The sequence below is a fragment of the Kogia breviceps genome, chromosome 15, assembly GCF_026419965.1.
Source record: "Kogia breviceps isolate mKogBre1 chromosome 15, mKogBre1 haplotype 1, whole genome shotgun sequence".
NCBI classification, from domain to species: Eukaryota; Metazoa; Chordata; class Mammalia; order Artiodactyla; family Physeteridae; genus Kogia; species Kogia breviceps.
The window spans coordinates 90,310,687-90,316,422 of NC_081324.1; the positions used below are offsets into that span (position 1 = coordinate 90,310,687).

The following is a 5,736-nucleotide window of genomic DNA, read 5'->3' on the forward strand; positions in this document are numbered from 1 at the left end:
GCCGTGAGGCTAGGCCTCAGGCTTCAGGCCTGGCGGCCCGGCGAAGGGCCGGAGCTAGGGTTAGGGTTAGGCCCCCCGTGAGGCTGAGGCTCGAGGTCGGGGTACCGACACGTGTGGGGGGGCGTGTGCGGTGTAGGGCGCGGCATGCCGTGAGGCTAGGCCTCAGGCTTCAGGCCTGGCGGCCCGGCGAAGGGCCGGAGCTAGGGTTAGGGTTAGGCCCCCGGTGAGGCTGAGGCTCGAGGTCGGGGTACTGACACGTGTACGGGGGCATGTGAGGCGTAGGGCGCGGCATGCTGTGAGGCTAGGCCTCAGGCTTCAGGCCTGGCGGCCGGGCGAAGGGCCGGAGCTAGGGTTAGGGTTAGGCACCCCGTGAGGCTGAGGCTCGAGGTCGGGGTACGGACACGTGTGGGGGGCGTGTGCGGCGTAGGGCGCGGCATGCCGTGAGGCTAGGCCTCAGGCTTCAGGCCTGGCGGCTCGGCGAAGGGCCGGAGCTAGGGTTACGGTTAGGCCCCCGGTGAGGCTGAGGCTCGAGGTCGGGGTACGGACACGTGTGGGGGGGCGTGTGCGGCGTAGGGCGCGGCATGCCGTGAGGCTAGGCCTCAGGCTTCAGGCCTGGCGGCCCGGCGAAGGGCCGGAGCTAGGGTTAGGGTTAGGCCCCCCGTGAGGCTGAGGCTCGAGGTCGGGTTACGGACACGTGTGGGGGGGCGTGTGAGGCGTAGGGTGCTCCATGCCGTGAGGCTAGGCCTCAGGCTTCAGGCCTGGCGGCCCGGCGAAGGGCCGGAGCTAGGGTTAGGGTTAGGCCCCCCGTGAGGCTGAGGCTCGAGGTCGGGTTACGGACACGTGTGGGGGGGGCGTGTGAGGCGTAGGGCGCGGCATGCCGTGAGGCTAGGCCTCAGGCTTCTGGCCTGGCGGCCGGGCGAAGGGCCGGAGCTAGGGTTAGGGTTAGGCCCCCCGTGAGGCTGAGGATCGAGGTCGGGGTACGGACACGTGTGGGGGGGCGTGTGAGGCGTAGGGCGCGGCATGCCGTGAGGCTAGGCCTCAGGCTTCAGGCCTGGCGACCCGGCGAAGGGCCGGAGCTAGGGTTAGGGTTAGGCCCCCGGTGAGGCTGAGGCTCGAGGTCGGGGTACGGACACGTGTGGGGGGGCGTGTGCGGCGTAGGGCGCGGCATGCCGTGAGGCTAGGCCTCAGGCTTCAGGCCTGGCGGCCCGGCGAAGGGCCGGAGCTAGGGTTAGGGTTAGGCCCCCGGTGAGGCTGAGGCTCGAGGTCGGGGTGCGGACACATGGGGGGGGCGTGTGCGGCGTAGGGCGCGGCATGCCGTGAGGCTAGGCCTCAGGCTTCAGGCCTGGAGGCCCGGCGAAGGGCCGGAGCTAGGGTTAGGGTTAGGCCCCCGGTGAGGCTGAGGCTCGAGGTCGGGGTACGGACACGTGTGGGGGGGCGTGTGCGGCGTAGGGCGCGGCATGCCGTGAGGCTAGGCCTCAGGCTTCAGGCCTGGCGGCCCGGCGAAGGGCCGGAGCTAGGGTTAGGGTTAGGCCCCCCGTGAGGCTGAGGCTCGAGGTCGGGGTACGGACACGTGTGGGGGGGCGTGTGCGGCGTAGGGCGCGGCATGCCGTGAGGCTAGGCCTCAGGCTTCAGGCCTGGCGGCCCGGCGAAGGGCCGGAGCTAGGGTTAGGGTTAGGCCCCCTGTGAGGCTGAGGCTCGAGGTCGGGGTACGGACACGTGTGGGGGGGCGTGTGCGGCGTAGGGCGCGGCATGCCGTGAGGCTAGGCCTCAGGCTTCAGGCCTGGCGGCCCGGCGAAGGGTCGGTTCTAGGGTTATGGTTAGGCCCCCCGTGAGGCTGAGGCTCGAGGTCCGGGTTCGGACACGTGTGGGGGGGCGTGTGCGGCGTAGGGCGCGGCATGCCGTGAGGCTAGGCCTCAGGCTTCAGGCCCGGCGACCCGGCGAAGCGCCGGAGCTAGGGTTAGGGTTACGCCCCCGGTGAGGCTGAGGCTCGAGGTCGGGGTACGGACACGTGTGGGGGGGCGTGTGCGGCGTAGGGCGCGGCATGCCGTGAGGCTAGGCCTCAGGCTTCAGGCCTGGCGGCCCGGCGAAGGGCCGGAGCTAGGGTTAGGGTTAGGCCCCCGGTGAGGCTGAGGCTCGAGTTCGGGGTACGGACACGTGTGGGGGGTGTCCCCTGAATTGGCAGGCGCAGTCTTAACCACTGCATCACCAGGGAAGTCCCAGAATCGCCGTCTCCCTTTTAATACACCTTAAGCCCAAAGAATCCATGGAAGATTGTTACAGATAATAAGAGAATAAAATATTGTAAGGACTATAACAGAAGCATATAGTACACTGTTCATATAGACACATCCCAAGCAGTTACAAAGTATATTATAAAGAAGGCTGCAATTTTCAAAGAATAACATAAATTATACCCACAAACTCCCAATATTTCCTGAATCGTTGCAATCTGAAACCCTATTGTAGGAAGCAGAACACTCCAGGAGACATTCTACAAATGAAGGCCTCTAAACCCTGTGGGTGGATAAGGAATTCTGGAAGGAAGTTATCCTCACCCAAGGAAAGCAGGTTCCTATACTTTTCTCACATCACATCCCTGTACAACTCCCATTGATCTTGGTCCAGGCATTCCCAGTCCTCTTGAGATAAATCTATGGGCACATCCTGGAATGTCAGCAGTCCCTGAAATTAAAAGTACACATGCCATGTGGCCACGGGAAGAGTTCATAATATGACCCAAGAAGAAAAGAGCAAATTAAGAGAACTGGTTTTAATTTAGAAGAGTGTCTTCAATCATCCACTAATATATATATATATATATATATATATATATATATATATATTTTTTTTTTTTTTTTTTACAAAGTAACTTTCTCTATTTCTAACTACAAAAAAAGAGTATGGCATGTGATCCACAAAACCAGTATAGAGACTATACTTATCTGGAAAAGAAATAATAAAATGATGGTTTCAACACAGGCATATGCATTTTTGAGTGTTTTATTTATATCAAACTGGATAAGATGTGTGTATTTCTCAGACAGAAAAGACATGTCGAGGTAGAAATGTACCTTACAACTATTCATGGGTCCACAGGTACACTGGAGAGACTGTAAAATTGCAGATTGTGATTCAGTAGGTCCGGTGGGCCTGAGTTCTATTTTTTTAACAAGCTCATTTTTAACTAGTGATGCCACAGTCTCTGATTCATTAACGACAATTGTGAATAGCAGAGAGACAATTAGAAAGGTGAAAATTCGTATTTAGAGGCTTCCCTGGTGGCGCAGTGGTTGAGAGTCCGCCTGCCGATGCAGGGGACACGGGTTCGTGCCCCGGTCCAGGAGGATCCCGCATGTCGCGGAGTGGCTGGGCCCCTGAGCCATGGCCGCTGAGCCTGCGCATCCGGAGCCTGTGCTCCGCAATGGCAGAGGCCACAGCAGTGAGAGGCCTGCGTATCGCAAAAAATAAATAAGTAAATAAATAAAATCGTATTTAATTTTGAACTTCAAGTGTGTTATGGATTTCACACGTTTAATAGGATAGTAAGCACAGCAGCAACCACCATTTGTGAACATTCACTGTAGACCGTGTGTATCTTTCTGACTTTTTGTGTGGGATTCCAGGAAAAAGGCCTGCGCTGCGGCCACAGTGGGCGGGGCCCTCAGGCCGGGCCGCCCCTCCAGGACCCCCGACGGGGCCCTGAGCTGCTGGCGGCTCCTCCCCCGGCGCCCCGCCCCCTCCCAGGATGCCTCGGGGCAGAACGGCCCCACCCACTGCGCCCAGAACGGAGCCCGCGTTTCCTCAGAGCTGGAGCTCCCGGCTCGGGGTCTCTTCCCTCCGCCGTCACGGAGCTGCCCTGGCGCCCGAGGGGAGGGTGGCCTCACTGACGCTGCCGGCTGCGGAGGGGCCCCGGCGGCCGAAGCCGCGACAGTCGTGGGGACGGCGGGCCGGGTAAGTGGGTCCGGTGCCGGGCGGCCGCGCAAGAGCAGCTTCTGAGGGGAAGGGCTTCGCGGCCACCCGCCGCTGCTGTGCAGAACGAGCGGCCTCGGGGTCTGGTCCCGGGGAACTTCGGCCCCTCCTCTCGGCCCTGCCCTCGGCCTGGCTCGCGGGGCCCGGGGGGGCGTGGGGAGAGGGCGGCCTGAGCGTCCTGAGGGGACACGGGGCGAGGGAGGCGCAGGGTCCGGCCGCAGCGTCAGCGACCCTCCTCCCGACGGCGGGGAAAGCGGCGAAAGTTCCTCCCGAGGCTCCCAGGCCTCTTGTTCAGCCGAGGCCCTGTGCGCCCCTTCCTCCCTGAGCTAAAGCACCGGGGGGAGGGGACAGGGCGGGGGGCTGGCGCAGGTGATGGGGGACGTGAAAAGGTGATTGTCAGCTAAGGAGAACCTGCTCTCCAAGGTGAGGAATGCAGCGCTTTCCTTTGTATGCGAAGATGCCGGAGTCAGGCTCACGAATTCCTTCCTTTGATATGCACCTCCGCTCTCTGGGGCCTGCATTCTGTATTTACATATCCTGAATTCCCCTCACACTGGAGGGCTGCAGGTGCTGATGGCTGTGACATCCTTTGTTTACTGAGATGGCAAGAAATATTCCGTTTCTCACAGGCTTGAGGGGCAGACAGTGAAGAAGCGTCGGAGAGTCTCACTCAGCATCATCACCCCAGGAGCAGACCAGGAAGCTGAGGCTCCAAGAAGCCAAATAATCCAGCCGGAAGCACGGCTGTGGGACCACGGAGTAGGGTCTGCACCCATCGCCCACCCAGGGGGACTGCCCACTCCCCGCAGCTTCCACGCCTGTTCCCTTCACCCCCTCCCGGGGCCAGCTCACAGGGCCGCCTCCTGGGGGCACTCACTCACCTTCTTCTAACAGGATCCGTCTCACTGTCCTGTTCTGGGATCATCCGGAAGGCTTGTCACTCTGAAGCAGGTTCAGCCTCACGTCACCAGGGTAGCTTTCCTGGATCACACTCACCACCTGCACGTCCACCCTCAGCTCAGACCCGGAAAGGCCCCTCGGCCCCGAGCCCCATGGCTCTGCCTGGGCTGCCACCCCCTCCTGCCTGGTCCGTCCCTCTCGTGTCCCCTGCAGGGTCACCAGGAGCTCCCACCTGCCCCAGGCAGGCTGTCTGCTCTGTCCTGAGGAGGCCTCCGTGGTGTCAGGTGGAAGGCACAAGAGGTACCTGTGGGGTCTCCCTCACGCAGCACAGTGGCCAGCACCCACCTACTGACCTCATCACTCGGGATGGACGGGGGTTCAGGGGGTCCGTGGCATCTCCTGGTTCTCATTTCATCCCAGCGCTGCCCACAGGGAAGTTGCTAAGCAACTCTGTGCCGGCTGCACAGAGAGGACGCTCATACACACACACCCCTCCCAGCACACGGGGCTCTCGTGGCCAGGCCCCTCCCAGGATATGGTGCTCACCTGAGCAGGTACCCAGCAGCCCCCGGGGCTCTCGTGGTCAGGCCCCTCCCAGGATATGGAGCTCACCTGGGCAGGTACCCAGCAGCCTCCGGGGCTCTCGTGGTCAGGCCCCTCCCAGGGTATGGAAGTCACCTGGGCAGGCACCCAGAAAGGCTGGGCACACAGGAACCGTGCAAGTAGCCCTCATTGCAGAGCACCCCCAGCCCACCTGTTGGTCAGAGCTGACACAAAGCACCTCAGAGCAGGACCTGAACTAACAAACAGCAGCTCTGACAGGTCTGCTTGGGCTTCACTCTGTGTGGCCTCCTTCCACTGGGTTTT

General features: G+C 61.4%; 1 long non-coding RNA gene across 1 annotated transcript; it reads right to left on the reverse strand.

Annotated features, from left to right (window-relative positions):
- Positions 1 to 3,748: 3,748 nt before the first annotated feature.
- LOC136792650 (uncharacterized) lies at positions 3,749 to 5,289 on the reverse strand. The gene is made up of 3 exons (XR_010836742.1): positions 5,223 to 5,289; positions 4,851 to 4,968; positions 3,749 to 4,713 (listed from the first exon to the last, which is right to left on the reverse strand). It is a non-coding gene; the product is annotated as an uncharacterized lncRNA (long non-coding RNA).
- Between the last annotated feature and the right edge of the window lie 447 nt (positions 5,290 to 5,736).